This window comes from Camelus ferus, chromosome 4, assembly GCF_009834535.1.
Source record: "Camelus ferus isolate YT-003-E chromosome 4, BCGSAC_Cfer_1.0, whole genome shotgun sequence".
In the NCBI taxonomy this organism is placed as follows: domain Eukaryota; kingdom Metazoa; phylum Chordata; class Mammalia; order Artiodactyla; family Camelidae; genus Camelus; species Camelus ferus.
In genome coordinates, this window is record NC_045699.1 from 4,165,620 (window position 1) to 4,187,995 (window position 22,376).

Here is a 22,376-nt window from a genome sequence, read left to right on the forward strand (position 1 = left end):
AGGCTGGACTGTCTCCCTAGCACCGGGGGGCACAGCTGAGGGATGCCTTCTTTAGGACCCTGACTCTACTACTTAATTATTATTTTTTTATTCTGGGCAGGAAGGTAATTAGGTTTTAAAATTTATTTTTAGAGGAGGTCCTGGGCATTGAACCCAGGACCTCATGCATGCTAAGCACATGCTCTACCACTTGAGCTATACCCTCCCCCTAGGACCCCTGACTCTAAATGCCCTTCCAGCAACCCAGCCCTTCTAAAGAGATGACCCCCGAGGAATGCACGTTAGCCTGGCCTGCAGCCTGTCTGCTGAGAAGGGGCTCTGTCAGCGGCTCAATGGCCCCATCTACCCCAGGGGTCTTTGTGCAGGTGGAGTTTTAAGCCCCATAGGACCCTGCCCTGTCAGAGCCCCCCCTCCTTTGGGGTCATCCCAGGAATGGGGCCTCAGGTTGATGGGTCGGGGTTGGGCCTGCACCTAACTGGGAGCAGTGACTGAGGCCGCGTGACCACTTCCCAGAGCAGCAGGACCATCGTGCCCCCGGCTGCTCCCCTGACGGAATGTCCTACCCTAAGTGGGACCCAAGTGCACGGCCAGTTTTGGAGGACGGAGCCCATAAGGCAGACTCCTCCTGGTCTGTCCTGACATCTCTCTCCTGCAGACTGGCAGCTAAGCCCCTAGTTACCGCACGCCACATGAAGGGAGAGCAGGTGGCGCCTTGGTGCCACAAAATGTGTGGTTTGCAAGGCTGATGCGGGTGTGACCCAAGAGGGGGCCCTTGGGGAGCCCAGCCTTACCAGATGGGCTGAGGGCAGGGGCCAGTCTAGGCTCGTTCCAGTCTGGGAGGCTAAACACTGCTCTGTAAACAGGGAGTCCTCCTGCCTGGGGCTTTAAACCATTACTTACAGATACCAAATGATTACTCATATACTCTCGGATACTTACAGATACTAAGTAATTATTTTCAGATGCTCCACCTGAAGGTGGAGAGTGGAGTAACCTAAGGGCAAAAAATGGGGAGCCTCTTTCCACTGGCTCTGCTTTAGGAGTGGCAGCAAAGCATTGTGAAAATAAAGCATAAGCATTGAGAAATTTAGGGTTTGGTGTTACAGAAAATATTTTCTGACCACATTCACTGTGTGACCATCCACTTTCAAAATGCCCAGTCTGGACTGCCCTGAGAACACGTGCATCTTTGTGTCTACGATGCACAGGATGAACGTTCCTACAGGTGCACCCACGGGGGCACACGTCCTTTACAAACAGGTGTATCCGCACGGCTGCCTTGCACCAAATGTGTGCGTATCCAAACATGCCTTAATTCCTTTTTTCTTACACATTTTAGAAAATTTAGTTTTATTCTTTCCAGCTTTATTGAGTTATAATTAACACAATTGTAATATATTTAAAGTGTACAATGTGATGATTTAATATACGTATACATTGTGGAAAGAGTCCCACAATGGAGTTAATTAACATATCCATCGTCTCACAGAATTAATCTTTGTGTGTGTGTGTGTATGTGAGAGAGAGAACACTTAAACTCTACTCTCTCGGCAAGTTTCAATTATACAATATAGTGTTATGAACTACAGTCGCTGTGTCATATATTGTATCCTCAGACCTTTCTCATCTCACAGCTGAGTTTGTACCCTTTTACCAGCCTCTCTCCATTTCCCTTCCCCCAAAAGATGCCTTGATCTCGGAGGTCAAGCCACATTCCATCAAACAGAAGTTCAGCCTCCCTAAGTTGCCCCACTTCCTCTGCTTCACCAAGCTTCGTATTACTGTTAGTTTTACTCCCGTCTCATAGGCACGAGGTGATGCTGTACTATTTCGGATTTGATAACTAGTCTCTGTTTGAACTATGTCCACAGCAGCCCGCAAGAGTGGACATTTTTCCAGTTGCTCGTTTACCAGCCGTCCATCCTCCTGGCTGGGCTGCCCCTGGCTCTGCCGTTCCTGGCCTTTCTGCTGAGCGGGCTCCTCCTCTCCTGTTGTCTGGATCTGGGGTCCTTGCTGTGACGGCTGCAGGGTGTTTGAAGCAGAAGCAGCAGGACCAGGTGGAGTGGGTTGGCCGTCCTGGGGGGCAGCTCTGAACAGCGGGGGGCTTGGAGAAGTCATGGTTTCCTTGTTTCAGTCAGGACCATGTGCCCAGGGTAGAAGGGGGGGGAAGCTGCATAGAGCACAGGCCAGCAGCCCAGAGGGGCCTTGGGCTGCCCGTTGAGAACCAGCGCGGAGACCAGCCGGTGGAGACCAGCAGCTTTGGTGGGGCCTGCACTCTCCATCCAGGCAGACACAGTGCTGGACCTGGCGGTGCTGGGGCTCTGGGACCGATGAGCAGCGGGGGCTCACAGGCTGCCGGGGTGTGGCTGGGCTTCTGTAGGTGGTGTCTGACAGGTGGCGTCAGGTACTTTTGCAGACCTAAAATCCCCCGCTTCTTGAATATGACTGTCTTCTGTGGTGGGTTGGATTTATCCTGGTGAGAGAGAGGGCTCCTGGCGGGGTCCACGTGGCCTCCAGTGCTTTGAGGGGTTGGCGGGCAGGGCGAATGCGTGGGGTTGTTCTCGCTTCTTGGGGCTTTCTGGTGCCCAGCGGGGCTTCCCGCGCCACCCCCCACCCCCTCTCCCTGCCTGCTGGCCGTGGTCTGAGACAGAGCCCTGGAGGGAGGCGCCGTGGGAAGGAGAGCAGAGGCTGCCAGACCTCGGTTTCTCCACCTGAGGAGCTGGGAGCAGCAGCTTGCTGGGTGCGTGGGGGTTGGTGGACACACAGTGCCCGTGGATGGGTGCGGCTTAACTGCCCCGCCTGTGTCTGGGGTGCAGGAGATGGTCGAGTGTTCTGGGACCTGCTAGGGAAAGGCCCTGTTGTCTCCAGGAGGAAGCTGGCTCACCCTCCCGGGGGTTGGAACCTATCCTGCAGGTGACATTTCAGTCTCCCTGCTGCTGAAGCCCTTTCATTCATCCCCTCCTGCACTTGCGGATTCTTTCAACCTCCCTTTTCACGCAGTGTGGGAAGTATCCGTACCGCTGTGGTTGGGGGTTTTAAAGGACCCCTCTCTTCTTGGCTCTCTGCTTCTCCAATTTTCCAAATCCCTTCCCACCCCAGGAGAGTACCTCGGCCTGGCATCCTCCTCTTCTAGGCACCCAGAAGGGGGGCGTCCTGATGGGGGCAGGGGTCCTCATGAGCATCCCTCCCTGTTTCAGCCCTGCCTGTAGCTCAGCTGACTGGCTTGCGCACTTCGTTTCTCCGGAGGGCCGGCCGTCTGCTCCCGCCGCCTTCAGCTGCTCCACCCTTGGTGAGAGGCCTGGCGCCTGTCTGGTGACCACCAGTCCAGGGGGGCCCAAAAGTCCAGATGCCCCTAAGAGAAGGCAGGAAAGCCTGGCCCACCCCGGGGGCACAGCCCGCTGTGAACCCTGTTTACTCTGACAGGTGAGAACCAGACTGACTGATGATGACACGGACTCCCTGTGAATGTGGCCACACTTTGTGGGAGCTTTGCCACCTTCCTTGTGGCCAGAGCTTTGAGACTTGACTCCCGTCTTACCAGAAAGGCCATGGAGAGGGACACGTGGTGTTTGCAGAGGGTGAGCAGCCAGCAGGGTCCCCAGGGGCTGGGTGGAACTTCCACAGGTGATGGTGGTAAGTGGGGACAGCCCCTGTCCTCAGTGAGAAGTGGCCTCGCCCGAGCTGGTCCTTGCAGCTGTCACCTCTGCAGTAGGGCATGGCCCCGCATCCGGGCACCTCCTGGGAGGCCCACCCACCTCTCAGGCTGCGAGAAGGTCCAACAGGCTGGCCCCGAGGCTCGGGGTGGGGTCCCCTTGGCTGGGGAGATGGGCTGAAGAGGGGCTTGGGAGGCCCCACAGCTGGAAGTCTTGGCTGCCATGTGGTTTTTCAGGTCCCGTTCTTGTTCACGTCCCCAGGAATGGCACCTCCAGTGCTAGCCCATGTGGGCCTGGAACTCTGTGCCTCGGGACTGGCTGTGGGCTCGGGCAGAGCCCAGCGAGGTGTCCTGTTGCCCCCGGGCCCCAGAAAGCACAGTTGGCCTCCAGAGGGGTCTGCCACGGGTGTGCGCTGAGCGTGTCTGGGTGGATCAACCACCTGACCCCAGGAGCGGGTCCAGTGCAGAGGCCCCCGTGCAGGGGGACTGTGACCACCTCCGGGTTCACAGGAAGGCTTGTCCCTGAGAGGCTGCATCCAGTGCCGTCCTGTTGACCTTGCTCTGTTCCCCTGCTTTTGGGGGTCCGGCATGAGCCCCACCTTTCCCACATGTCTGATTCTGTGCTTGGCCCCTCGGAAACTGTGTCGTGTGTGTTCTTCATAAGTCATTTCACTTGTGCCGTTTGTCCTGCAGCCCCTTCTTCCCTTCAGTTCAGGCCTCAGCGGGCCGACTCCATCGGACGTGGGGTTGGAACCAGAGCCCCGAGGGTGAGGTCTGCTCAGACACCTGCCCCCGTGCACCCCGCAGGGGCTCCCAAGGGCAGTTCCAGGGGTGGCTTGTGGGGCCAGGGCTACTCTGGGGGTTAGTTTTAGTGTCCAGCACATTCACCTGCCCGTGGCAGCGACAGGCAGCGGTTAGGCAGTGGTGGCCTGGCCTGAAAGCAGATGGGCTCACGGCTGCAGTGGGCTCACGCCGCGCAGTGACGCCACTGCCCCTCCACGACCCCCGGTTAGCCCTTCTGTTCCATAAGTCCAAGAAGTGAATACCAGAGGGATCAAGGAAGGGATGTGAAACAAAGTCCAAATGAGCAATGGTGGAGGTTATACAAGAAGACAGGGTGCCTGGAGGGTGGAAAACCAAGTAAAGGACTGTGCTGCGTTCATTGTTTGAATGCCAGCGTTTCACAGTGGGACCCAAAGCCAGGAAACAGCGCACGGGGGAGCTGGCCGAACCCCTGCCACGTCCACTCACCCCTGCATTTCTCGTTCCTGGTCTGCGCTAACGCGTGAACTGTCTCAGCTGGGACAGATGGGGTCCAACCCTCATTTCACACAGCTGGAGGATTCAGTGCCGGAAGGGACTTAGAAATGCAGGTAGGGATGCCCGATCAGAAATGGTTTGAATTTCTCTTTATTGGAAATTCAAACTTGACTGGGTGTCCTGTATTTTTACTTGCTAACTCTGGCCACCCTAGGTGCAGCCCAGACCTGCATCTTTGTCAACGAAGATGTTGCAGCCAAGTACGGTGGGACCTCAGCACATCTCAGAGAGGGAATCTGGCTGTTGGGTTGCCCCGTGCCCCCCCAGCTCCAGCCTGCTTTACCAGTGAGAGGAGAGCCCTGCGGTGTGCAGTGTGTGTGTGTGTTGTGGAGTGTAGAGTGTGCATGTATGTGTGTGTGTGTGTGTGTGTGTGTGTGCAGCACAGAGCAGTGGAGGGAGGGTATGGCAGCCTGTGCTCAGCACCCTGAGAATTTGGGGGAGGTCCTTCTAAACTCTCAAGTCCCCAGATGCCTCTCATACTTTCTCCTGAAGGGATGGCAGGTGCAGTAGGAGGAGGAGGCTAGGAATTTTTCAGAATATTACCTGTGTGATTCTCTTAGTCTGAAACCTGTCCTCACCGTGGGAGCCCAAGCTGCCCGGGATGCACGGCTCCCCTGATGCGAGTGCCAGCCTCCCTGCAGTGTGGGGTGGCTTTGCAACTCAGATCCGTGCGGCCACCTTCAGCCACACAGCCTGAGCGGGCCCTCACCTGTCCCCGCCTCTCACCTGTAAAGTGAAAAGGGCAGGGGCCGCTTCGCAGGTTGTCATGCGGAGTGAGTCCCAGGCCAACAGCCGCTCTGTGATCATGCCCTGGTGCGTGTCAAGCTCAGCAGCCCAGGGGGGCCAGGGTCTCAGCCCCACCGCCTGGAGGCCTGTAGCTGGAGGCCCAATGGAGGCCCACTGGCTCAGCAGGAGAAGTTCTAGGGAGCACCGCGTCACCAAGGAGTTTGGTTTTGCTCAAGCCTGAGAGAGGGAAAGGCTGTCCTGACACCACAGCCGTGCTGACCTTGCAGCCAGGCTCTGACTGGTGGAAAACACACGAAGAGGGGTCCAATCTCTCTCTTTTTATTTTTTTTAAATGTTTTTATTTGGTAAAGAATAGAGGAGAAATTAGCCAACTATGGACTTTAAAAATCAGTGTTTGGGATTGCTCGGCATTTCGGGAGAGGCAGCTGTGTGCTGGAAGGACTGGCATCCGGGCTCCACACGTTGTTGTGCCAGGAGGGTGTCCATGGTCCCGGGAGGACCCAGGAGGTAGCTCAGGGCCCAGTGAGAGCCCCGGCCTGGTGGGCACACCAGCAAGGCCCTCAGGAGGGTGGGAGCAAAGCCCAGACATTGTTTCTGGAGGACGAAGGAATCGTTTGCTCCCCGGGACTTCACAGGTGGCGATGCAGCTGCCCCCCACCCCCCAGTGACCATGGTGGCAGCGGTGGGAAGAGGGTCTTGGAGAAGGGGAGGGGGCCCTGGCTAAGGGGTGCAGCCGAGAAGTGGCTTCTCTGCTTCTCCAGCTACTCGTAGTCCCTCCTTTAAGTAGGATGGCTTTGCTCCGGGAGCTGAGCCAGGCCTTCCTCCTGTTCCACCCAGCCCTCAGCCCCCGTCCCTTGCCCTTCCGTCCAGTCTCTCCTTCCCTCCTGGAGCTGTCTTTTCTCTTGTGCTGGACCTCCTCGTTCTCTTCCACGGGCCTTAACTTTGCTATCGCATTTCCCCACGTCTTTTTCTCTCTGGTGACATTCTTGGTAACTCAGTTTACCAGTTCTCTGAACTCGATGGACACATGAAACAAATGTGTCTAATTTGTTGCTGAAACTGTTAATGGAGTTTTAAATTTTAATGTCATTTTTTATTTCTGGAAGTTCTAGTTTTTCAGATTTGTCTGATCATTTTTTTTTTCTCCAGAGTGTGTGTAAGTGTGTGTTTCATGCTTTTGAATCTTTCTTTTCTTCTACAATCATTTAGAATTATTTTATATCTTCTATTAGATGGCTCTATTATTCTATGACGTACTTGGAAGTTAAGTCCTACTTTCCCTCGGGGTAGATCGTCTCCTTATGTTTGGAGATCTATCCTCCTGAGGTCCCAGGGAGCTGCCGTTCCCACCCAGGTCTGTGGTGCACAGCTCGTCCCTGCCCCACGGTGCAGTTTCTAGGGGGTGTTGCAACATCTGAGACAGCCCCCCAGGGGTGCCCCTCTTCCCTGCTCTGTGGGCTCTGGAAACCCTACCCCTGTGCGGCAGCCTTTAGCCAGCTTCTGTCTGATGTCCCGTGGGTCTGGGCTAGCCCTGCACTGATCTGCATATTCAACAAGGCCTTTCAGGGACCAGTGCCGTGGCTGAGCAGAGCAGGGCTGTGAAAGGAGGTGTTGATCAGCAGAGACACCTACAGTGTCATGGGAAAAGTGAGGCCCAGCGGCAGGTCCACCCGCAGGCTGCCACGGACTGTGGCCCTGCTGCTGCTCCCCCAGCCTTCGGGCCCCCCATGCTATTTCCACGTGGCTGGAGACACATCCCGATGTTGTAAACGTGTTTTCCTGCGGCTTCAAATGTGGCTCGCAGTGAGTACCTTGGTTAGTGGTGTCCCTGCCTCAGGCCTCCCTGTGTGGGGCACCCAGAGTATCGGAAACATCTGTTTACGTCTTTGGAATCATGTCTTTGGGGCAGAGTCCCGGCAGTGAATTTATCTGGTCAGAGGACTTGAGGCTGGCCGAATGGCTCCTTTATTGTGATACTGCCCCTCAGGGGTGACTCTACTGCTGTGACAGACTGGCAAGGCTGTGGGGACACAGAGCCTTCCCATTCTCCCAGAGCCTGGGGCCAGCAGCCCTGCCTAGGGGTCTTTCCAGCAGGGAAGGGGTGATGTGGAGCTAAGAGGACCCCGAGTCTCCTGGACCAGTGAGGGCACAGAGGTGGGAAGGAAGCTGCGAGATGGAGCTGGACTCCCGGGTCTGTGGCTGCCCTCCCCAGGGCCCACGGCTACAGAGGCAGCTGGCCCAGATGATGACATGAGCGCTGGGAACCTGGGCCACAGTGCGAGATTGGCACAGGCCTCCCCCGTCCCGGGACCTTTCACCACTTGGTGGGAGCAGCCAAGTTGGGGAAGGAATGGTTGGCTCCTGACTGGGGCTCATATTTCCAGCCGCAGAGCACAGGGCATTCACAGGCGACGGACGCAGCCTGTCCTTGGTTGACTTTGAGGTGCTGTGGGCCCCCAAAAGTACTGCTGGTGCCAGTCTCCCACTGTCTGCACAGCCGGGGTCCCAGCAACCCCCTTCCTGAGGCTACCTCTCACCTCGGCTTCTGGGGTCTTTACAGCTGATATCTGCCTGTAGCTTTTCTGTGCTCAACTCTTCTGCACCTGTTTCCAGAACATTCTCCTGTAGGGCTGACCAGATGGAGCCCAGGACGCCCCCACTGTCTGCAGATTCAAGTGACACCCTCTGCCTGGGTCAGGACGTGCTGGGTGCACCCTGAGTCCCTGCTGGCCTGTCTCAGGCCAGGACCACACGGGCTTCTCGGTGCTGCCCTGCACCTTTGCCCAGTGCACCCCTTATCTGCAAACCTGCTTGTGGAAGGAAGCCTTACTCTTCTTTCAGGGCGGCTTGTCCTGGGTGTTCCCAGAACTCCTGCCCAGCAGCATCCTCATGGGGTTGTGCCTGGGCCTGGCTGGTGGGATGGTGCCCTCACCTTAAATGCTCACCTTGACATTGCCCCATTAGTTAGCCCCTGGAGGCTACCCAGTGGCCACCTCTGGATTCCCCAGCCCTGCTGCCACTTCTGGCCCTGAGGGGCCCAGGGTCCAGGTGTGCCAGCCAGCACCCACTGGACACTGCTGGGCTGTCTGTGGTTGTCCCAGAGCCTGCCGGCCGAGGAAGCATTTCTGCTGTTTGCGGGGGAGACACCCTGGCCTTGATCTGGGAGCATATGTGTGAGCACGAGGAGGCTGGAGGGGGAGACCCCAAGATAAGGAGGCCCCTCCAAGGTGGGAGAAGACAGATGCTGCTCCAGAGATCAGACCAAGAGGCAGGTTGTGGCTGGTGGTGGAGGCCTGTGCTCATGGGGGTGGAGTGGGGTGGGGTGGGGTGGGGGAGCTGAGGGTCAGGCACAGTGGAGGCATCAGCCTGGAGCCCTGAGCGCTGCTCGTGGTGTTAGGGAATCGGGGGAAGAGTGGGCTTGGTGATGGTGAACAGGAGGCCTTGCTTTTAAATTTAGAGAGCTGATTTACATTTGCACTTGTATGGGATTTCAAAATTAAATAGCAGAATGCTTCACGATCTCATTACCCAGCAAGTCAGCATTTAGTCGCTGCTAGTCCTTGCCCATTTGCTTGCTTGTTTTAAACTTATTTTAATATCTGGGAGAGATATTGTTTCTGCAGGTTTTTATTAGTATTTCCCTCATAAGGTGTTTCCATAAGGTCTTGGCAGCTTTTCTCCAGCCTTCTCACCGAATGGCTCCATGTGTCTCTCCAGGAGCCCACAGTAAGCCTGTGGACACACATGGAACTTCTCCTGATTAAAAAAAAAGACTTCTTGAAAGAGTAGTTTCAGATTTACAGAAAGACTGGGTGGAAAGTGCAGAGAACTCCCATGTACCCCTTCGTACCTGCCCCCAGCGCCCCAGTCATTAACATCTTGCATCAGTGTGGAACGTTTGTTATAATTCATGAGCCAATGTTGATACATTATTACTAACTAATTCCATAGTTTACATTCAGGTTGACTCTTGGTGTTGCACATTCTGTGGGTTTGGACAAATGTATAATGACATGTATTCACCATCATAGTGTCATACAAGAGTATTTGCACTGCCTTAAAAACCAGTCCTCTGTGATCCCTCCCCCCATCTCCCCTGGCAACCACCGATTTTTTTTTTTTTATTTGAGTAAAGGTAGATTTATTTAGAGAGATGCATACTGCATAGAGTGTAGGCTGTTTTGAAAGGCAAGAGAAAGGCCACAAGGTGTGGGGGGTGGGTGCTCAGGTTAGAGTAAAAGTAGGTACACACGCCATAGACAGAGTGCCGGCTGTCTCCGAAGATGAGGGAGCGAGAGGCGGCCGCGAGGGATGCTGTTGCCAGTTTTTGCCAGTTTTTAATGGGCTCGATAGCTTCACATGCTAACAAGTGGGAGGACCATTCTAATTAACCTGGGGAAGAGGCTGGGATTCCCAGGAAGTTGGCCATTGCCCACTCTCTGACCTTTTGTGGTTACCCTTGGGACTGTCATGGTGCCTGTGGGCACGTTATTCACCATGCTAATATGTTACAGTGAGCGTATAATGAAGCTCAAGGTCTACTAGAAGTCAAATCTCCCACCATCTTAATCCTCAAGGCCAACTGGGGGTTGGGTCTTCCACCATTTTGATGTTAATTGCTGCGTTACTCCCTGAATGGCTGTGCCCTGCCACCTTCCTTCCTGTCTCACTCCCCGCTCAGAGATTTTACTCCCATAATCTTATGGGGTTGCAGAGGGGTGACCGTACGTCTTCTGAAACTGCTTCCAGGCTGAGTAGGGACGTTGACCCTGCCTATCAGGGCAACCAATAATCTTTTTACTGTCTCCGTCGTTTTGGCTTTTCCAGAATGTCATATAGTTGGAATGATACCGTATGCGGCCAGTTTCAGACTGGCTTCTTTCACTTACTAATGTGCATTTAAGTTCCCCCCATGTCTTTTCATGGCTCGAAAGCTCATTTCTTTTCAGTACTGAGTAATATTCGTTGTCTGGATGTACCACAGCTTATTTATCCACTCAGCTACTAAGGGACATCGTGGTTGCTTCTAAGTTTTGGCAATTATGAATAAAGCTACTATAAATGCCCATGTGCAGGTTTTTGTGTGGACATAATTTTTCAGCTCATTTGAGTAAATACCAAAAGACTGCCATTTCTGGATCAAATGTTAAGAGCACTCTTAGTTTTGTAAGAAACTGGCAAATGGTCTTCGCAAGTGGCTGTACCATTTTACAGCCCCCGTAACAATGAATGAGAGTTCCTGTTGCTTTGCAGACTCATCAGCACTGGTGATGTCAGTGTCCCAGATTTGGGCCATTCTAATAGGTGTGTAGTAGTATCTCATTGTTTTAATTTTCATTTCCTTGATGACATGTGATGTGGAATACCTTTTCATATGCTTCTTTACCAGCTGTGTTATCTTTTTTGATGAGGGGACTGGTAATATCTTTGACTTATTTTTTAATGGATTGTTGGTCTTATTGTTGAGTTTTTAATAGTTCTCTCGATATTTTGGATACTAGTCATTTTTCAGATATATGTTTTGCAAAGATTTTCTTTCAGTCTGTGGCTTATCTTTTCACTCTCTTAAAAGTGTGTTTTGCAGAGCAGAAGTTTTTAATTTAACGAAGTTCAGTTTATCAATTTTTTCTTTTAGGATTGTGCTTTTGGTATTTTATCTAAAAAGTCATAAGCAAACCAAGGTCATCTAGGTTTTCTTATATGTTTTCTTCTAGTAGATTTATAGTTTTACATTTAGGTCTACCCTCCCCCTCCTTTTTTGCATGTGGTTGTCCAGTTGTTCCAGCACCATTTGTTGAAATGACCATCTTTCTCCATTTATTGCCTTTGCTTCTCTATCAAAGACTGGTTGGCCATATTGGTGTGAGTCTATTTCTGGGAGCTCTCGTCTGCTCCATTGGTCTGTTCATCTGGTATTTCACAGATGCCACACTGTCTTGATTACTGTAACTTTATAGTAAGTCTTGAAGTTGGGTAGTGTCAGTCCTCCACCTTCACTCTTCTTCAGTATTGTGTTGGTCATTCTGGGTCTTTACCTCTCCATTTAAACTTTAGAATCAGTGTGTCAATACCAACGAAGTAACTTGCGTCTTTCTGATTGGGATTGCGTTCAATCTATAGATCAAGTTGTGAAGAACTGATATCTTGGCAAAACTGGTTCTTCCTGTCTGTGAATATGCAGTATCTCGCCATTTATTTAGTTCTTTGATTTCATTCATCAGAGTTTTGTGTTTTTCCCATATAGATCTTGTACACATTTTGTTAGATTTAGGTGCTAATATAAATGGTGTTGTGTTTTTAATACCAACACAGTTTTTAATTTTAAATTCTAATTGTTCATTGCTGGTATATAGAAAACAGTTTACCTTTGTATGTTAACCTTGGTGTCCCACAGCCTTGCTATAATCACCTGTAGGTCAGTTCTTTTGTTGATTACTTGGGATTTTCTATGTAGACCAGCATGTCATCTTCAAAAAAAGAGAGTTTTGTTTCATCCTTCCCAATCTGTGTATCTTTTATTTCCTTTTCTTGTCTTATTTTGTTAGCTAGAACCTCCAGTACCATGTTGAATAGGAGTGGTAATAGTGAATATTCTTGCCTTGTTCCTGATCTTAGAGGGAAAACATCTAGTTTCTCATATTAAGTATAAGTTAGCTGTAGGTTTTTATAAGATGTTCTTTATAAAATAGAGGAAATTCCCCTCTATTTCTAGTTTTCTGTGAATTTTTACATGAAGGAGCGTTGGATTTTGTCAGAAACATGTTCTGTATTTATTGATATAATTATATAATTTTTCTTCTTTAGCCTGTTTAGGTGGTAGATTACATTAATTGGCTTTCAAATATTGAACCATCCTTGCTTAGCTGAAATTAATCCCTCTTGTTCTTTTTATACACTGTTGAATTTGATTTGCTAATGTTTTGTAGAAGATTTTTCCATCTATGTTCATGAGAAAGATTGGAACAAAGGTTTCCTTTCTTGTCTTTGTCTGGTTTTCCAGTCTTCCTGTCTATCTGATTTGCCTTTCTCTCTCCTTATCTAGGTTGGTATTAAGGTAATGCTGGCCTCAGAGAATGAGTTAGGAAATATTTCCTCTGCTTCTAATTTCAGGAAGAAACTGTAAAGAATTGTTATAATATTGTCCTTAAATGTTTGGCAGAATATATCAGAGAACCCACATGGGCCTGCTGTTTTCTATTTTGGAAGGTTATTAAATATTGATTCCAGTTATTTAATAGATACAGCCTTAATCAGATTATTTATTTCTCCTTGAATGAGTTCTAGTAGATCGAATCTTTTAAGGAATTGGTTTATTTAATCTAGGTTATCAAATTTAGGAGCATAGAGTTAGTTGTTCATAATATTCCTTTATTATCCCTTTAATGTCCATGGGATGTGTAGTTATGGCCCCTCTTCCATTTCTGACATTAGTAATTTGTGTTTTCTCTCTTTTTCTTTGTTAACCTAGCTAAAGACTTATCGATTGATCTTTCTGAAGAACCATGTTTTGCTTTCACTGATTTTTTTTAATATTTACTGTTTTCAATTGCATTACTTCCTGCTGTAATTTTTATGACTCCCTTCCTTCTCCTTACTTTGGATTTTGTTTTCTCTTTTTCTCTAGTTTTCCTCAGGTGGCAGCAGAAATGACTGCTTTTAGGTCTTCTTTTGTAATGTTTACATTCAATGCTATAAATTTTCCTCTAAGCACTACTTTCGCTGCATCCCATAAATTTTCTAAGTTCTGTTTCATTTTCATTTAGTTAGAAATATTTTAAAATTTCTCCTCAGACTTCACCTGTGTGTTATTTGGAAGTGAGTTATTTAATCTCCAAGTATTTGGGGGTTTCCCAAATATCTTTCTTTGTTGATTTCTAGTGTAATTCCATTGTGGTATGCGAGCATTCTTTGTATGATTTCTATTCTTTTAAATTTGTTAAAGTGTATTTTATTGCCCAGAACGTGATCTCTCTTGGTCAATGTTCTGTGTGAGCTTGAGAACGTTCATTCTGCTTTTGTTGGATGAAGTATTCTATAAAAGTGAATTAGACCCAGCTGATTGATGGTGGTGTTCAGTTCAGCTATGTCCTTACTGATTTTTCTGTCTGTTGGGTACTCAATTATTGATAGAGGATGTGGAAATCTCTAATATGCTAATGGGTTTGTCTGTTTCTCCTTGTGGTCTGTCAGTTTCTGCCTCCTGTATCTTGATGCTCTGTTATTAGGCATAGATACATTCAGGATTGTTCTATCTTCTTGGAAAATGACCCCCTTTATCATTATGTAATGCCTCTATTTGTCCTATGGCTTTTCTTGTTTGGAAGTTTCCTTTATCTGAAATTAATATAGCTGCTCTGGCTTCTTTTGACTAGTATAAACAATGATACATCTTTCTTCAATCCTTTACTTCCCCCTAGCCTAAAAATTTTTATTGTTATTTATTTTCTAACAGAATTTTATGTTTTAGAATAGTTTTAGGTTCACAGCAAAATTGAGCAAAAAGCACAGAGAGTTCCCATACCACCCCTCCTCCCTCCCCACCCCAACAATGTCCCTTTCAATCTGTGACTCTGTATGTAAAGTGAGTTTCTGATACGCAACATGTAGTTTTGTTTTCCCCTGACTCTTACAGTCTCTGTCTTTTAATTTGTGTATTTAGACCATTGATGTTTAAAGTGATTATTGAAAATGTTGGATTAATATTTATTATATTTGCTTCTATTTTCCATTTATTGCATCCTTGTTATTTGTTTTGGGTTTTCTCTTCTACTCTTTTCTGCCTTCTCTGGCTTTAATGGAGCATTTTATATGATTTCATTTTCCTCCTCTCTTAATATATCAATTATACTTCTTTTTAAACTTTTTTTTAGTGATTGCCCTTGAGTTTGCTATATATATTTATATATTTATATAAAAATATATATATATTTGCTATCTATATTGCAATATATATATATTTATATTTATATTTATATTTATATTTATATTTATATTTATATTTATATTTATATTTATATTTATATTTATATTTATATTTATATTTATATTTATATTTATATTTATATTTATACCTAAGCCAGGTCCGCTTTCAAATACACTGTATCACTTGTGGGTACTGCAAGTTCCTTATAAGAGAATGTTCCCTGTTCCTCCCTCCTGTCTCTTATGACATTGCCATCATTTATTTCACCTAATCCTAAGCTATAATCATCTAGTTCATTGTTGCTATTATTATTTTGAATAAATTATCTGTTAGATCAATTAAGAATAAGAAAATTAAAGATTTTACTTTCCTTTAATTTATGCCTTTTCTAATGCTCTTCCTTTATGTAGATCAAAGTGTCTGACTTACTATGTCCTTTTCCTTCTCTCTGAAGCTGTTCTTTTAACATTTCTTGCAAGGCAGGTCTCCTGGTGACAAATTCCCTCAGTTTTTGCTTGTCTGATAAAGTCTTCATTTCTCCTTCACTTCTGAAGGATAATTTTGCAGGATACAAAATTCTAGGTTGGTGGTTTGTCTTTCAGCACTTTTAAGGTTTCACTCTACTTTCTTCATATTTGAATGTTTTCTGTCCCCCCCCCCCCCCTTAATGGAGGCACTGGGGATTGAACCCAGGACCTTGTGCATGCCAAGCACATGCTCTACCACTGAGCTATGCACCCCACCCCCTGAATGGTTTCTAAAGAGAAGTTGGTGTCATTCTTATCTTTGCTATAAATGTTGTCTCCTTCTGGCTTTTGTTTCAAAATATTTTCTTTTTCTTTGTTTCTGTTACAGTGTTTTTGATTTCTAGCATTTCCTTTTATTCCTTTCTTAGGATTTCCATCTCTGCTTACATGGCGCATCTGTTCTCACACATGGTCCACTTTTTCCGTTACAACCCTTAACATATTAATCACAGTTAATTTAGTTCCTTATCTGATAATTCCAACATCCCTGCCATATCTGAGAAAGCATATCTCATGCTTTCTGTCTCTTCAGACTGTTTTTTTGTTTGTTTGTTTTTTAGTATGCCTGTTATTTTGTTGCAAAAAAATATTTTACAGAAAAGGAATCTGTCCCCTTTATACAAAGGTATGCCACCATCCAGAGGTGTTCACTTGTAACCTCTGTAAACACTTGCCTCCTCCCATCTCTTTTCTCTGTGGATGTTGCGATGACTCAGTGTGCTGTTTCCTGTATATGGTATAAACGTGTCCCTGTCAGAGCAAACCTTTGGGTGCATAATGATCTGTTAGGCGAATACTGACTTAGCAGCTCCTCTGTTACTGGATACTTTAGTCTGTGAGTTTTTAAATCTCTCCTGATCTGGGTTTTCTTGCTGTAGTTTATGGACAAGGAGGCTGAGGGAGGCCCAGAGGGGCAGCACCCAGGCCAGCGTCCTTTCTCCTGCTCATCTGATGCTGCTGCAGGCCTGGGTCAGACAGGGATGCCCAGCACTCTGGCATCCTGGCCTTCCAGCGTCCTGTGACCACACACCAGCTATGCTCTTAGTTCTACATGTGGATGTCCCAGAACAGGCCCCGGCCTGGAGTCTCCTAAGACAAATGCGGTCCCCATTGCCGCTGGACTGCCTTTTGGTCAGGATGTGTTGCAGACCCTGTGTTGGTGGGGGAGGAGGGGCTGCTGCCCCAAACATCACCCCAGATGCCAGGTCACAGAGGGAGCACCGAAAGGCCTCAGAGGCTAGTAGGATCTCTCCCAACCCTGACACCGGGCTGTAGAGGCGGGCCTCAGGTGGGCTTAGCTGCCCAGAGCAATGGGGGACATGCTGACCTGGTGACTGAGGGGAGGGGCACAGGCTGCAAAGTGCCCACTGGGCCATAGGTGTGTGCCGGGCTGATGATGATGGTCACACAGGGTTTTCAAAACCAGTTCCATTAGCTGCATCATATAAAATCATGAGATTTCACATAAGGATGTGCATTCCCAGGTTTTCGTGACAAATCGGGAGATCTGACAGAGCCCAGCGCCCATCCACAGGGCGCCCCTGCGGGCCTGCGTGGCCCTGAGCCACGATGTTCTCACCTCCGCTGCTCACTGAGCTGAGAGGGGCCGCCCCTCTGCCTCCTCACGGCTGCCCGCCCCTCCCTGTGGGCCGCGTGCTGCATCCCTGTGCACAGCCCAGGGCCCGTCTGCTGGGCTGTTCTAGGTGACCCTCCGGTGCCTGCCGGGCGGAAACGTGATGGGTGTCTGAGGGCCGGCCGCGTGGGGACCTGTGACTGCCGGGGTGTCTGTGGTTTCCTTGGAGCTGTGTCGGGGAGGGCTGTCCTGTGCGTCGGGCCGCCTGCTTCCCACGTGTCCCAGAGAAACGCTGACCATGATTCGTGGAGAGAATTAAAGTAGGCGGGGCAGGCCCACTGTCCACGCTGGGCCCTAGTGTCCTCGTCTCACAAAAGAGAGGGCTGGACAGGATGGAGGTTCGCTGAGTCCCTTCATTTTTTGATGTTTCCAGAGCCTTCACCTCTTGCCTGCTTGACACTACTCTCAGAAAGTTCCAGCACTTTTACCATAAGCGCTCACCAGCACTTACTTTTGACCTGCATTCTATAAAGATTTATCTTTGAGAGCCAGAAGAATATTTTCGAAAAAGTCTATTTGAATATACTTTAAAAAATTCAAATAGCTCTGAGATGAATCAAATCAGTTTACTGGTATTGTAGTTCTTTATAATTTTTAAAGGGAGACAGCGATATGTACACAGGAAAAAATTCAAGAGTCAAGAATTTGTCTTCTGTGACAAGTCTGTCTCCTTCCTGCTGATCACCAGTCTTCTCCAGAGTTGGCCAGTTGCGTCAGGTTTCTGAGTTGCTCCAGAACGTTCTGATGACAGAGGAGCATGTGTCTGCTTTTCCTTCAATGCGCACAAAAAATGGGTGGGTGCCCTGCCCCCCTTTCCCAACTCCTGTGCTTTGCTGCACGAGACATCCTGGAGGCTGCTGCAGATTGCAAGTGTAGAGTCGGTGCTTCTGGGCATTCCAGACGTTGACCTAAGTGTCCCCTGGACGGACACCTGCTTGCTGCTGCGGGAAACGCCCTGTACACGCCGGCCCCGGTGTAACTGCGCATTCTTGGAAGAGGGCCACGGATGAGCGTGCACGTGTTTTCAGTATCAGCAGCTCCCATCCTGGAGGCTGCGCCAAGGTGTGTCTCCGCAGAGGGCGTGTGAGAGTGCTCGTCTTCCTGCAGCATCACCACACCACGTCCTGCCCGTCCTCCTAGGGCAGTGCCAGCTGACGGGGGAGGTGGCGGGGGAACGTCGCAGTTTTAGTTTGCACGTCTTACTACAAGCACTGTTACACCTCTTTTGGAATATTGAAAACACCACTGTGTCCCTTTCTGTAAATTATTTACTTAAAGCCATGATTTAAATCACTGTTCAGGCAGTTTCATTATGTTTTTTTTTTTTCCCATAAAAAATGTATTCCTACAATTTACTCCATCCTTGACATACGGTTCAGACCTAGACTGAGGTCTCCCTGAGGCACATGAGACTCACAGATGGCAGGTGCTGAGTTGGGTACCTGATATTTTTCACTCCTGGTACTGCTGTTCATTGTTTGGAATCATTTGGATTTTGGTGTCCACAAGGCCAGTGGCAGGGCATGGACCACGAGGAGGTGCCCCCCTCAGCGGCGTCTCTGTGGGGCGTGGGAAGGGCCAGGTCTCCATCGGGGCCTACAGCCTTCCCCGACGTGGCCTTGGTTTCTTAGTGCCATGAGCCTCTGTGTCCCACTTACTTCTCCTCTTCAGCAAACACCTACTTAAACTAAACCTGCAGATGTGGTTTTGTGCTTGAAAATGCTTTAGGGGTAAGATTTTTGGACGGCAACCCTTAGGGGGGCATTGTGTCAGCTAAGTCCACGTGAGCGTCTTGGGACCTAGAGTGCTGTCCTCTGGCCAGTCTCCTGTTCTCGTTTGCTCACGGGTGGCAGGTGTCTGCTCACTTGTGTCCTCTGCTGGGCTCTCTATGCCGTCTAGAAATCAAGGACTTCCCCCTTCCTCTGGGGTGGAGCTGCCTGCAGGTTTCTAGGTCATGGAGCTTTGGTCCCATTGGGGCTGTGGCAATGCGCTGGGCAAAGCAGTTTGCTTAGGGTTGAGTAACGGGACTCATAAAGGGTAAGTGACTTATGTCCCATGTGCAGGGGGCTCTGCTCTGTGGTTTCCGCCAGTCACGCTTGGGGTTTTCCTTCAGCAAACATAGCCCAGAGATGTGCTTGAGCAGTGAATTCCTAGGCAAAGCTGGCACCTGAGCGCAGACGGTGGCCGAGGGCCACGGGTGTTGACCAGAAACAAGCCGGGGACTTGTGCTGTGCATGTGGGCTGCTCCTCTGCAAGGGGCTGTGTGTCCTCCTAAGAAGGGAATTACAGCCCCTTATGGGTCATGGAGACCCCGAGTGAGGCCTGCATGGGGCATAGGCCCTGCCCCCCCGGCTCCCTAAGATAGACCCTTCTATATAGCAGCTCCCAGGTTCCAGCTTGTCTTTGGAAATGGGCCTGATCCAGTAAGTCAGGCGGGGCTGGGAGTCCAGATCTTCAAAACCCTCCCTGAGGCTCTTCGATATAGTCTGGACATATTGCCAAGACAATGTAATTGCCCGGGCATGTTGGTAAGTGGAAGCCCAAGGGCAGTAACTGATTCCAGCTGGATTAGCCCTGCACACTGAGGCCACAGGTCAGAGGTTGTGGGGGCAACAGAGTGACCCCTCACAGAGTCCCTTCTTCATCCGCCGATAGTGGACTTGCACCGGCCAAGAGACCCACGGGACAGAACCCGACCCGAGTCTGTGATCTGCACCAGCACCACCCATGGGGCACTCGGGCCGGAAACGCAGCTCGAGTGCTGTCGTGTGGGAACGCTCGGCAGTGCAGGACGCGGCGTCTGTAGGGGACCACTGGCTTGGAGCCTGCCAAGGACAACGCCAGCGAAGACAAAGAGCGTCCCTTGACCCCATTTAAGGAGCCCAGAGGATGGGCAGCTGGTGCCATGTGTGATCCTGCGTCAAATCTACAAATAGCTAAGAAGGATGTTGTCAAGACAACTGGGAAAATGTGACTATGTAGACACATGCTTGTGGTGTTAACTTTGATGGTGTGGCTATCGTGAAGACAGCCCTGTTCCCGGGAGGCTGCAGGCGGATGAATTAGGGGGCAGGTCCTGCTGTCTGTAACATATTTGCAAGTATTTCAGAAAAAAAATTACAGAGATGTAAAGCAAATGAGAGGAGTTGTTAAGGACTGGAGAACCTGAGTGAAGGGAACACGGCTATTCATTGTAGTAACCTTTCAACATTTTCGGAGGGCTTAAAATTTCAAAATAGGGAAAGTGGATCAGAGAGCCCTCTTAGGTGACGGTGACATTGAGCAGGCAGAGAACTGTCACCTGCCTGCCTCTGCTTTCCTCCCTCAGCTGTGTCCTGCCCGACCGTGCAGGGCACCTGCTGGTAGACTTCCCGTGGCCGCACTTGGCCCCACTCAGGCCCTTCCCAGGGCCCTGTGCTTGCCCCCCACGCCCTGCTCCTCCCTGTTCTGGCAGCCCGCACACTGCCTTTGGGATCCTTTTCCAGATGAAGGAGACGAGGGATGTGCCTCGCCTGCCCCCAGGTGACTGTCAGGAGAGGTGTGTGGACGTTCGGGACCTTGACTTCCACCTCCACTAGAGTGAGCACCATCAGTTTATCCTTGTTTAAACCATTGAACTAGGAGAGAGGAGGAAACCCCATGTGCCCTACAAGGGTACCTCTGTGGTGTCTGCTGCCATCGTAGGTGTGGATGCATGTGCTTCTCTTAGAGATGGTGATAAATTACGATAAATTGGGGAGTTAAAGAAGAACAGGGTCTTTGGGCCCTGCTTTCCTCACCCTGCGAGGGGCTTCATCCAGATTCCTGAGAGTGGTGCTCTCAGGGGTGGCCTGGGGATGGTGGAGGTTCCTCTCCGGAGTGCCTGCCAATGGCTTCCATCCCCCCATGGCTTCCACCCCTCCCCATGACTTCCATCCCCCTCATGGATTCCATTCCCCCAAGGCCTCCGTCCCTCATGGCTGTTTCCTTGTGGCTTCCACCCACCCCATGGATTCTACCCCACCATGGCTTCCATCATCCCATGGCTTCTGTCTCCCCCATGGCTTCCGACTCTCCCATAGCTTCCTTTCCAGGGAGCCCCATCCTGCTGAAAGGAAGTGTGGAGAAGCACAAACAAGAGTGTTACAGCCAGGGAGGAAAAACTTTGGGCAAGATGGCATGAAGCTCAGCTGGTCAGAGGTCACTGGCCCCTCATTATCTCCTTGGAGACAGGGAGGGGCTGGGCTGGAATCCATTTACCTCAGAGTCCTGGAAGAGTGGATATGACACATTTGAGAAGCGGAATAGATATTGACATTCTTTCCATGCAGATTCTGTGTTTCCCTCTGGAGTTTTGCTCTTTCTTATGATGGAAATGAGAGCATGTGTCATGATCCATTAGCTCAGCAGGAGAAAATAATGATGATGACAATGATGATAATGATAGTGATGATCATGGTGGTGACAATTGTAGTGATGATGGTGGTGATGATGGTGATGGTGGTGATGGTGATGATGGTGGTGATGGTGATGATGGTGGTGATGGTGATTGTAGTGGTGATGGTGATGATGGGGATGGTGGTGGTGATGATGGTGATGGTGATAGTGGTGATGACGATGGTGGTGATGGTGATGGTGGTGATGGCTATGACAGCAGTAAATGTCCTGTCAGGCCCCTGCTGTGTGCCCAGCACGGTGCTGGGCATTGTACATACAACCCCTCTTGAGTTCACCTGCCACACTGCCAGGGGCTGGGAGGACAACTGTCCTTTGCATTTTGGAGCCTGTTTTCATCTCTTCTGAGCTTTCTGTCCCTCCCCATAGTCCTAGTTACCTATGGCTGTGTAATGGTCACCCTAAACCTAGTGGCTTCTGAGAGCAACCACGTGGGTTTTTGCCATGAGTCTGCATCTAGACCCAGCAGACAGAACTGACCCCACTGAAATTCTGTCATCGTTCTGTGGCTGGGTTCCCACAAAGGCCTGGTGGAAGCTGCATGGTCTGAATGACCCATGAGGATCCTGATGTACTGAGTCCCCAGGCCGACTGCCCTTCAGGGTTGGGAGTGAGACACTCCTCAGTGGGGCAGTGTCACCTACCACTCCCAGGCCACGTCAGACACCCCCCTACACCCCATGCTCACAGGCGCCCTCCTCCCCAGGTGGGCCGGGCTCCTCCAGCTGGGCCAGGTCTGGCTGTTTCCTCATTCCCCTTTCCTGCTCCTCTTTATGAACTCATCCTGTTAGGGCCCAGCCGCATCAGGGGTCTGATCTTTCTTGTATCTCCTCCACCTCCCGAGGCAGGGTGTTTGTTATCCTGCCCTGCATAGCAAGCCCTTGGCTGGCTGGGAGCTGTGAAGGCTACTGAGCCTGGTGTGCAAGCTGCAGGGTGCAGATAGCCCCAGCTGCCCCTGCCTGTTCTTGACCCCTTCCCACGTGGGCCTGGCAAGTGCCGGCCTCTCCGGGCCTCAGTTTCTCCCTTGTACATCATGCCTGAGGCTCTTAGGGTGAAAGCAGAAATCCATGGGCAGCTGCTGGCCTGGGGGCGTCCTGAGATGAGGACCAGACTTGCTGCCCTTGCTGGTGTTTGAGAAGG

The 22,376-nt window shown here is 50.0% G+C and overlaps 1 protein-coding gene and 1 non-coding gene across 2 annotated transcripts in view; one reads left to right on the forward strand and one right to left on the reverse strand.

The window, feature by feature from the left end:
* Positions 1–22,376, forward strand: part of PHF2 (PHD finger protein 2) — an 89,028-nt gene that overhangs the window by 14,697 nt on the left and 51,955 nt on the right.
* On the reverse strand, positions 15,311–15,382 carry TRNAA-GGC. Its single transcript has one exon. It is a non-coding gene; the product is annotated as a tRNA-Ala (tRNA).